The sequence below is a fragment of the Balaenoptera musculus genome, chromosome 2 (assembly GCF_009873245.2).
Source record: "Balaenoptera musculus isolate JJ_BM4_2016_0621 chromosome 2, mBalMus1.pri.v3, whole genome shotgun sequence".
NCBI classification, from domain to species: domain Eukaryota; kingdom Metazoa; phylum Chordata; class Mammalia; order Artiodactyla; family Balaenopteridae; genus Balaenoptera; species Balaenoptera musculus.
The window spans coordinates 12,295,911-12,308,021 of NC_045786.1; positions in this window are offsets into that span (position 1 = coordinate 12,295,911).

The following is a 12,111-nucleotide window of genomic DNA, read 5'->3' on the forward strand; positions in this document are numbered from 1 at the left end:
GGTAGAAGGCCAGGCTGAGTGATACACCCTTAATGACTAAGAAGTCAATTGTAAAACTGGCCAACCATTATGTAACTATTTTGCCAAGACTTAAGAAAAGGAAAAGATGGAGGGTAGACATGAAGTTACTTCACGTTTTAATAAATCACGTTTAATATTCTTTCTTTCTTTCTTACATTCTTTTTTAAAATATTCTTTTCCATTATAGTTTATCACAGGATATTGAATACAGTTCCCTGTGCTATACAGTAGGACCTTGTTGTTTATCCATCCTATATATACTAGTTTACATCTGCTAACCCCAAACTCCCAATCCTTCCCTCCCCCACCCGCCTCCCCCTTGGCAACCACAAGTCTGTTCTCTATGTCTGTGAGTCTGTTTCTGTTTTGTAGATAAGTTCAATAGTGCCATATTTTAGATTCCACATATAAGTGATATCATATGCTATTTGTCTTTCTCTTTTGACTCACTTCAGTTAGTGTGATAATCTCTAGTTGCATCCATGTTGCTGCAAATGGCATTATTTTGTTCTTCTTACGGCTGAGTAGTATTCCATTGTATATGTGTGTTGTAAAAAAGTAATGCAATGCAAACATGTAAAAATAAAAGCGAAATTCCCTTCCATCCCATCTCCCCTATTTCACACTCCAGAGGGAAGCGCTGTTAACAATTTGTTTTAGATATTTCTGGAACTTTTATAAGCATATATAGATTGTATATCCATATATATATATGTGCCTGTAAAATTTTTTCACAGTAGGATAATACTGTGCATATTTTCTCTGCCTTATGCTTTTTCCTTAACTAGTCTATACTGAACATTTTTCATGTCACAATATACAGCTCTACCTCATTCTTCTAATGTCTAGAAAAAAAATTCCGAAGTGTGGATGTGTGATAATATATTTTTAATGACATTTAGATTGTTTTAACTTTGTCACTTACTAGTCAAGCAGTGTCACAGAGAACATCTTTGCACTTACATTTGCACCTTTATGTGAGGGACAATTTCTTATAAACATTTTAGAAGGTAATTCATGAGAAGGCTTACCTTCAAAACATGGGGAGGTTTTGAATGTCAGTGAATCTGATTTGTTTTGGAAATTGTTGTATCGACAAAATATATTTTGTAACTCCAATTTTCTGTGAGACACGGAAAATAGCACTTATTGTATTTCTAAAGGCTCTCTCTGTATCATATGTACACTTACAGACATGGTGCTAATAAGTAGACATTTTTGAATGAATGAATGAAAGAATGAATGGAAACAAAATGAAAGAAATTATACTTGACCACAGCAATTGTACATGTGAGCTTCCTACTTGATTTTCCAGGAACATCTTTCTGCTTAAGAATCTCAGTCATCAAAGTTATAAAAATAACTGCTATGAAACCAATACATTTTTTTCAATATAAATACAGTTTTATGGGATTTTTATTATGAAAATAATACATGCTCATTACATAGAAAAATCAGAATCTTTAAACAAGTGAAAGAGATAGAAAATTTAAAAAAAAAAGTCCATCCACTAAAGAGACAACTCCTTAGTCAGTTATATCTGTATCAGTGGTTCTCAACTGAGGTGGCTTGGCAAGGTCTGGAGACATTTTTTGTTGTCACAACTGGAGAAACTGGTGAGTGTGTGTTGGGGGCTGGGTGTGGTGGTACTGCTGCTTGCATCTAGTGGGTAGAGGCCAAGGATGCTTCTACGTGTCCTATAGTGTATAGGACAGCCCTACAACAAATAATTATCTGGCCCAAATTGTCAACAGTACGAAGACTGACGAATCCTGATACACACACACACACACACACACACACACACACACACACTATTTTTGACAAGAATGGGATCATACCATAGATACCATGCCGTATCTATGGTATGATGACTAAAAGAAAAGTATACTATTTTTTTACTTGATATGTCAAAATATCTTTCATATTAAAAATACACTTCTACAACATTTTTCTCTAATAGCATTTTAATAAATCAGTTATCCTTGAGTCTTTTAGAAATCTTGTAACAGTCTCACATAAAGGCACTCCGTAAGTGCCAAATAGTATTTGCAGCAGGTGGATTTGTTTTCTGTTATCTGCTTAATAATACCTTGGAATATGAAGACAACTAAAGCAACTAAAAAATATACACTTTAAGGTGATTATTGCTTCCTCTGACTCTATAATTGCAGTGAAAACTCTAATATTTATTCTTTACTGTGTCTCAAAGTGTGTCAATTTTAGTTACCTTGTTGATACAGCCAGTTCATCTAGTAGCTGACTGCAAAGTGGTATAAACTACCATAAGCTTACATCTAGTTTTGTAGAGCTCTTTTAAGTCCTGGATTTCTCTATGCAGCGGCTCCCCCACTTTTTTTTTACTGTGGCCCACAACAAGAAATAGGTTTTCCATTGAGAACAAGTACACTACTATATGTATGTATAACCAAAACAAGTTTCAAAAAATAACAAGGGGAATTCCCTGGCAGCCCAGTGGTTAGGGTTCGGCTCTTTCAATCCCTAGTCGGGGAACTAAGATCCTGCAAGCTGAGTGGTACGGTCCCCCTCCCCCTCAAAACAAACAAACAAAAAACCCCACTTCCCTTCACTAAGTATATGCACTCTATTTTATGTACTATTCTATTCCTCCTTTTAAAGGATTATAACGCCAAATTCATTTCGTGGCCCACCAATGGTTGTGACTTGGAATTGGAAAACCACAGCATTACAGCTTCAGTTTTACTCTGATTAATCATTGTATTACAGTATAAGCTAACTCTTTTACATCAATACATTTGCTGGGCAAATGGAATCATTGACGAATAAAGAAATTTTTCATTAAGTGAGCTAACCTATAATTTATGTTCTGAACCGGTAAACTTTTGAGAGGGAAAGGGGTTCCTCTTAATAATTATTCCAGACGTTAGGGGTAAATCAGAAGTGTCCCAGACAAAATAGCATGTGTGGTCACTCCATCAATTCTGACTGAAGAGAAAATAGTTATTTTCATATGTTTTCCTACTTTCTCCCCCAGCCCTCATTCCTCTGTTATATCCATGAAAACCCAGGATCTCTGATATTTGGTGTAGGAGTCTTATAATTTGCTAATGGAAGCTAGAATTGGGAGCTCTGAATTCTACTCTCAACGTCAAAACTAAATGATTGACTTGGAGCAAATCATTACATCTCCCTGGCCCTTCATTATTTCATCTATAAGATGAGGGTTTAATGATCTCCATGATTCCTTTTGACCTTAAAATTATATGACTTTATGCCATAAGAAATGATATGAAAACAGCTTTAAAAAAAAGATTGAAAAGTATAAATGGGGTAACTGGATTATGTAATATCCTAGCCTTCCCCCAAAATACAATTTCTTAGAGCATTTCAATACAAATGCCTGAGTAACAGTACCTGGGCTGGATTCAAAATGTGGGCAACCAAATACATAACAGAATTGGAGGCCTCAAGAGAGTTCCCTTTTTCTATCAACCCAGCGAAAATTAAAAAAAAAAAAAAAAGATAAGGTGATTAGGTAACAGCAAGTTTCTCAGATGAAACACAGAAAAATATATGTAGAGAGTCTGTGATTGAAGAAAATGATACTAAGAGTTTAAGTGTGAGGTCAAACATACTGTCGACTTCACAGTTTTGTTAGGAGCACACCCTATGTGGATTAAGAGGTACAATCACTGTGTATAAAACAAGCTACAAGGATATATTGTACAACACAGGGAATATAGCCAATAGTTTATAACTATAAATGGAGTATAAAGTTTAAAAATTGTGAATCACTATATTGAACAGCTGCCAGTTATGTAATATTGTATGTCAACTATACTTCAATTAAAAAAAAAAGAGCACACCCTATTTAAAATGACAATTGCCTAATAAGCTAATAGTCATAATTGTGTGCAAGTTAAATGAGCTACAGCACACATACACTATAGAGGGCATTTGTCATATTTGTCACTGCCCAGCATCTTTTTTTAAGACACCTTCCCTTTTTTTTTTTGGCCACATGTGTGCCTCATGCGGGATCTTGGTTCCCCAACCAGGGAGCAAACCCATGTCCCCTACAGTGGAAGCATGGAGTCTTAACCACTGGACCACCAGGGAAGTCCCTAAATACCCTTTTCTGACATTTCCTCCCTAGCTAGAAGCCTGGATCCATTCTCCCAGCCTTCCATGAAACCAGGTCCAGGATTTGACCTATGCTGCAGCATCAAACACGCCCACAGGCCCAAGACTTAGGGTTACTGTTGAGCATGTGCAAGGCACTGGGCTAGGTGTTTTCTGCACACTGATCATTTAATATAATTGTCTACATTTCACAAAGGTGAAACTGAGGCTCAGAGTAGCTAAAGGTGGCAGACTCTGCTAATTGTTCCCCAATAACCAAGTTTTTCTTTCTCCTTTTATTTTTATTTTGGTTTTTGGCCATGATGCGTGGCTTATGGGATCTTAATTCCCCGACCAGGGATTGAACCCAGGCCCACGGTAGAAAGCACCAAGTCATAACCACTGGACCACCAGGGGACTCCCTTTTTCTCCTTTTAATACTAGAACCTCCATAGTTTTAGGTGAGTGCATGACTAGTCATCTAGAGATTTCGGTTCTCAGCTTCCCTTGCAGCTAGGTACGGCCAAGCGGAATAATAGCCAATGGAATGTGACTAGAATTGATGAGTGTACTTTGTAGGTCCTGCCTTTTAAAGGAATACCTTCCACTGCCCTATATTCCCCCCATTCCCAGCAGGCAGGAACACAGATGTAGTGTTGAGTCAGCTTCCACAATGCAGGTAAGACCACACCTTGGCAAAACCCGAGTCCTCCAATGACCCCATGAAGCTGCCTACCAGCTTGGACTTTTAAGTGAGAGAGAAACGAAGTAATGTACTTTATTTAAGCCACTGTTATTTTGATCTCTATGGAAGCAGTTAAACCAGTATTCTAATACATCAACTTGTCGGAGATCATCCAGCAGCAAGTGATAGACCTGAAACATCCTCGCTTTCCAACTTCTACTCTTTCACCTCCTGACATACACTTTGACAAGGAAAAGGTCCTTACTAACGCAGAATGTTATTTTTGCTCTTGACGTTCTTGTGTATTCTAAGAGCTCAATAAATATTTGAAAATGGGAGTTCATTCTGACAATTTTACGTCCTTATTTAGTAGAGAACCGAAGCTATGGTTCCTCCAATGTTGAGTGCAATCTATCTCCATCATGATGAATGTTACACTTTTTTTAAAAAGTTGGGCTCTGCTTATGCTCTGTTTTGAGGTTCTGATTCATTTTCTTTGGAACATAAGACTATTTGAAGGATGTTAAATTTACTGATTGTTTTCAAATGCAGTGTTCTCTGAGCACATTTTTCCTGTACCTTGTGCAGATGCTTACCATCTTGCTGTCTTTGGATAGCTCTTCCTATTCATACTAAAAATAGGAATATGTACAGCTAATATTAAGCCAATACCTACTGCTGTGGTCATACTAGTTTGTAATAAAATATTGAAATAGTTCCATATTCCTTGAGAAACAGCCGACTCCCTATGACCTCCAAGGTCTCCCAGCTGCTCTAACATCTATGGTCCATCCTTCAGCCCCCCTGGATATCCGCAGCACCCAGAAACCAGCAGGGAGCCTCCAGCTCTGCGATCTGAATACTTTTTGATTAATTGGTACTTGTATCCTTTCGGTTACTAAATATTTTTATGTCACTTCTGGGAGTATGTCCAGACTATAGCTGGCAAAGTTACTTCATGATAGTTTCTATAGCTCTTCATTTCAACAATGTCTTTGAGAAACAACTCAGTATGAAGATGCTATCTTCCTGATGGTTTTATGTCTTCTCAAAACTTTATGTATACTTCCATCCAAGGCACACATTTGTAACATTCTTCCAAGGCCTTTCCACCAAATCCCCATTTACCACTTACCACTTACACACACACACACACGCACACAGTTATTACGCTGACACAAAACTGCACTATAGGGAAATCAATTAAAAATAATTCAAACTTATTCAAAACTACTCTGTAGTTTAACCACTTTCCCCAAATAATTCTGTTCTCAAAATGAAAAGTATCCTGTTTGTTTACATTTTCAAATTATGTTCTCTAAAGCTGGGGTCCATTCTTCACATAAAGTCACACTTGCACTGGTGATTATTGAACAAAGCCCTACTTAAGTAAACTAAAATGTGTTTCTCCTTTCCAGTTTCTGACAATTATAACAAAATGTATATAGCTTTTAGTGCCAGCTACAGTCATCTTACTTGAAAATATATTAGAGGGACTTCCCTGGTGGTCCAGTGGTAAAGAATCCACCTTCCAATGCAGGGGACACAGGTTTGATCCCTGGTCGGGGAACTAAGATCCCACATGCCACAGGGCAGCTAAGCCTGCACACCACAGTTATTGAGCTTGCACGCGCGCCTCAACTAGAGAAGCCTGTGTGCCGCAAACTACAAAGCCCACACGTCCTGGGGCCCACGCGCCACAACTAGAGAGAGAAAACCCACACGCCACAGCTAGAGAGAAACCCGTGCACCACAAGGAAGAGCCTGCGCTGCAACGAAAGATCCTGCACACCTCGACGAAGACCCCTTGCACTACAACTAAGACCTGATGCAGCCAAAAAAATAAGCAAAGAAAATAAATATTTTTTAAAAAAGAAAATATATTAGAAAGTGTATGATATAAAACATTTAGCATACTGTCTGGTATGTTAGCAACACAATAAATGTTAGCAATCATTATTGTTATTATCATTACTCTTATATCTCTAAACTACAGATCTCATCCTGTTACCCTCCTCTGCTTCAGATCCTGTGCGGCTCCCCATGGCTTTTCCTAACAGTTTAGTGGGCTTAGTGGTCAGGCTCTTGGCTTTCTTTTCAGCCCTCACCTCCCAACACTCATGATTTGTCTCCCCTTTATCCTCCAGTCATAAGAAATGACATTAAGTCCCCTAATGGGACCCTGTCTCTCTAACCTCTAGGCTTTTGCACATTCTGCTCCCTTTGCTTGAATGCTTCATCTGGGTAACTGATTCACCCATGAGGTCTCAGTTTAGGTGATGCTTATTCCATGCAAGTCTGGGTACCATTCCGTTACTTGCCCATTTCCTGGATTACAAACAAGCTTTGTAAAGGTCAGGAAATGATCAGTTCCTTTTCCCTGTTGAATCTTCACTTAGGCTCTCCATTAATACGATGATTGTTGGGATCCCCTAGTGGCACAGTGGTTAAGAATCCGCCTGCCAATGCACGGGACACGGGTTCGAGCCCTGGTCCGGGAAGATCCCACATGCCGCAGAGCAACAATGCCCTTGTGCTGCAACTATTGAGCCTGTGCTCTCTAGAGCTCGTGCTCCGCAACAAGAGAAGCCACCGCAATGAGAAGCCCGTGCACCGCAACTAAGAGTAGCCCCCGCTCACCACAACTAGAGAAAGCCCACATGCTGCAACGAAGATCCAACGCAGCCAAAAATAAATAAATATATATAAAAATAAATAAATAAAAGGCAATATTGCTGTTTAAAAAAAAATACTATGTTTGTTGAATAAATCAATGTTTAAAGAGGAACTGGCACTTTCCTCATGAAAACAATACATCTTTTCAGTTTGAGGAAGTTCACATATACCTAAAAAGACTAAAACAAAACAAATCTGTACTTATATTTACTATGTGTACATATATAAATGCCTCTCACATCTTAGACTGCAGCCTATGCTTTCATTTCACGGCCTATAAAATGGGAAAGGATATTTACTCCATTGTATTAAACTTTGAGGACTGTGGAGCAAAGAAGAAATTATAAATACTATGTATGCTTATGATTAATTTTTAATAGTAGGTTAATAGGCACCTAGTTATATATGTCATGATTAGAGTATCTTTAATGTTGGTGTAGGTATTTTTTTTTTAACCCAAGGAAACTGTAATCACATCTATCATGTCATAGAGATATAAATATTCATATATACATTTAGAACTAAAAGAGGTAGATGAATCTTAAACCTTAAAGTAGATACTAATAATGAGTGTAATTAATTGCACTCATTATTATAGAAGAGTCCTTAATCAGGACTCTTCTTTGAATTTACTTATATATACCATGATACCTGGTTATAGTTCTACTCTTGAGTGGTAAAAATTTTTCTTTATTTTATTTTATTTTTTGGCCAGGCCAAGAGGCTTGCAGGATCTTAGTTCCCGGACCAGAGATCGAACCCAGGCCCCAGCAGTGAGAGCGCCGAGTCCTAACCACTGGACCACCAGGGAATTCCCTATTCTTTATTCTTGATGAAAACAATGTGACAAGCCTCAGATAATGACTTAGTTCAAAATTAATGCCTGAAAATGAGAGAGAGGCCTTTAGCCTTCTGAATTTTTTTGAACCAAATGTCTGGAACACCTTCTCAAGCAGAAAATTGAAAACATTTCTTGTTACAAATAAAGGAGAGTACCTGTCTTTAGACTGTGTGTAGGCTTTCCCACGGAGATCTGAGATCACATTTTCTGAAGGAAGCCAAGGATTAGAGGAGGTAAATTTACCAGAACTACTTGTTTTTGTGGAAGAAGACATATAGTGAAGTGGGAATGGATTATTAGACTGCCTGCTGAAAAAAAAAAAAATAGGGAGGGTTGCAAGTAAAGATGCTCAAGTTTAAGGAGGGAGGGAGAGTCGGATCTGTTGATGTAGCCTTGAACTGGATTGAAGACTTGGAGTTTCCAGGGATAAGGAGTGGTCAAAAGAATAATTACTAAGTGAAAGCACAACCCACAGACTGGGAGAAATATTTGCAAATCACATATCTGATAAGGGGTTTCTCCAGAATGTGTAAAAGACCTCTTATACTCGACAATAAAAAGACAAACTAATTTTAAAAATAAGCAAAGGGTTTTAATAAACATTTCTCCAAAGGAAATGTAAGCACATGAAAAGATACTCAACACCATTGTCTTTAGGGAAATGTAAATCAAAACTGCAATTAGATATAGGAATTCCCTGGCTGTTCAGTGGTTAGGGTTCCGCGCTTCCACAGCAGGGGGCACGGGTTCAATCCCTGGTGGGGGAAATAAGATCCCACATGCCTCGAGGCCAAAAAAAAAAAAAAGATAAACTTCTCACCGCTGGACAATCTTTAACCAAAATAAACACAAATCTATGGAGACAAAGTATATTAGTGGTTGCCTAGGTCTTTGGGCGGGGAAATGAGGGGGGATGGGGAAGTGGGAGTGCCCGCCAATGGGTACAAAGTTTCTTTGGGAGATGGTGAATATGTTCTAAAATTGTATTACAGTGATGGTTGCACAACTCTGTAAATATATTTTTAAACATTGAGTGTATGCTTTAAACTGCTGAATTGTACCGTATGTGAATTATATCTCAATAAAGCTGCTAAAAGAGAATGAATTACTAGGCATTTTATCAACACAGTTTTTATCCTTTTACTTCCTTCCTCAAAATGTGTCTCGGGCTTCCCTGGTGGCGCAGTGGTTGAGAATCCGCCTGCCGATGCAGGGGACACGGGTTCGAGCCCTGGTCCAGGAAGATGCCACGTGCCGCGGAGCAGCTAAACCTGTGAGCCACAACTACTGAGCCCACATGCTGCAACTACTGAAGCCCACGTGCCTAGAGCCCGTGCTCTGCAACAAGAGAAGCCACAGCAATGAGAAGCATGCGCACCGCAACTAAGAGTAGCTCCCACTCACCGCATCTGGAGAAAGCCCGCACACAGCAACGAAGACCCAACACAGCCAAAAATAAATAAAATAAATAAATCTATTTAAAAAAATGAAATTGAGAGTCTAAAGGAAGCAATCTCCACCGAGATATTTGAGTAATCCTCCAAATAGAAAAAAGCTATTCTTGTCATTCCATAAGACTTTCTAACCTACACTATACTAAATTGGCTTGCACCACAAAACTTCTGCCGTCACTCTGTAAATCTCACTAATGTAAAGATTTATCACTCATTAAAATAGTTTCTGGTTAAACATTTTTGGATTGCTAAGTCATTTTTTTAAAAAAATCTGAATGCAATCTCTCCTTCCCATTCAGGTACTCATGAGTCTCCAGAGCTAAAAAAAAAAAAGAGGATAGGAAAACAATCTCAAAATACTTGGTGGAAAATAGAAACTTCTCCTTTTCTATAGGGCTTTTTTCTTCTCCTTTTTTCCAGAGAGAAATTTCCTCTATCTCTTGCTCTGTGAGATCAGAGCCTCAAAAATACCTCACTGTATCACTTACTTGGACATTTTCTCAGAAGAGGATTAACTTTTGGGAGGTTACAAATGACTCAGAGAGATGCAAGATGAGTCAATAAATGTTGCTAAAGCTGTGGTCCCTTCACTACAACATTAGGGGTATTGAATTTCTTTGCATCTTGGCTACCATGAACATATATTGATTCATTTAATGGATTCTTTGTGAGTATGATAGCTAGACGTAGGCAGAATATTCTTACTACGTCAATAAATTCTATCAGTCATTATTTGATACTTGGGGGAAAAAAACCACTAGGCTCAGGAAGCAAACTTTTAAGTACATAGCAATTTTTGCATTACTACTGAAAAGCCATCTAGGAAGAAAGGCACTCTCTGTTGGATCTCTGTTTACTCATTAATAAGCCAAGATCAAAGGACCTTTATTAAAAAACAAATCAAAAAATAAAACTTATTTGGGGAGCCCACCTCTCCTCAAGCCACTACTTGAGAAATTTTCTGATTACCTTCACATCAGGAAATATCATTTTTAACAGAACAATTTTGAGTAAAACCACATACTAATGACTAACATTATTGAACCCTCAGTATGTTCCAGGCACTGTTTAAGAATATTCCATGTATTAGCTCAGCTCACCCTCACAATCATTTTATGAGATAAGTGCTATTATTTATACCACTTTACAGGTGAGAGAATTAAGGTACAGAATATACAGTAAGTGGCAAGAGAGGGGTTGAACCCTAGGCAGTGCCACTCCAGAGCAAACACTCTATTTTTGCACCATACAACTCCCAGGTCCAAGGTCTTTCCTGGGGAGAAAGGAAATTCCATTCAGTCTCATGAGTAGATCTTTATGACGAAGATGAGTCTAATTAGAGCAGATTCTGAAGATCTTTGGGTGCTTTTTGGAGTGAAATTTCTAAGACCCATCTGAAAACCTTATGAAACTGAAAGGGAGTGTGTTAGTCTGTAAGTGTTGTGTTTATCTAGTTGAGTCAGATCAGCAATTAATTGAGTAAATGGAGTGATGATCTTTGACAGGAATAGAAAGGGGGTTCCTAATATATAAAGTTTTTAAATAATCGCTTATTTTAAAGATTGACTTTAAGTTTATGACAGTGATGACTGGAGTTTTGCATCCAAGACCATCCTGATAAAAACTGTAAGAACTTCAGCATCTTGGGATCCAGTTGGAAGCAATACCACTTAATTCAGGTATGTTTCACAACTTCAAAGTACTTTATTATGTTTCTCCTCATTTTATAACTGATAACTAAGAGTTTTTCATATTTAAGACTTTTTAAAACCATAAGCTAATAATAATAAAACTGAGAATAGAGATTCTGACCTACGGAGACATTGGTGTTATTTTCTGAAATTTGTGACATTATCAGTGGTCCCCACCAGGAGTCCAGGAACCTAATAATGGGGAATTAGCGCTACTTCTAATATTTTTTAAAGATGAGTAAAAATCATAATTTCATAAGGTTACACAAATTGGTTAAATATCAATTTCTTTGCTTTTTATTGTAATACACTGACAGTGTGGTTATTACACTGGTAATTCACTATGAGCTCTCCACAAAGGGACTGTGTCATTCATCTACCTTGGGACAGTACTCAGTACATGCCTGGCACATGGTAGGGAGTAAACAGTTATTTAGTCGAGTGACTACATGCCAACAGAAGCTCTGATTGGCTGCTGATGACATCATAGGGATTCCTGAGATGTATTAGCTGGCGCAGATGGTTACTAGTGTGTTCCAACATGCTAGAGTTTTAACAACCCCAGTTTTATCAACCTAACACATAATTAACATCATGCATAAGTACAGAGTGACCACTAAATTGTAGTGAGCAATAATG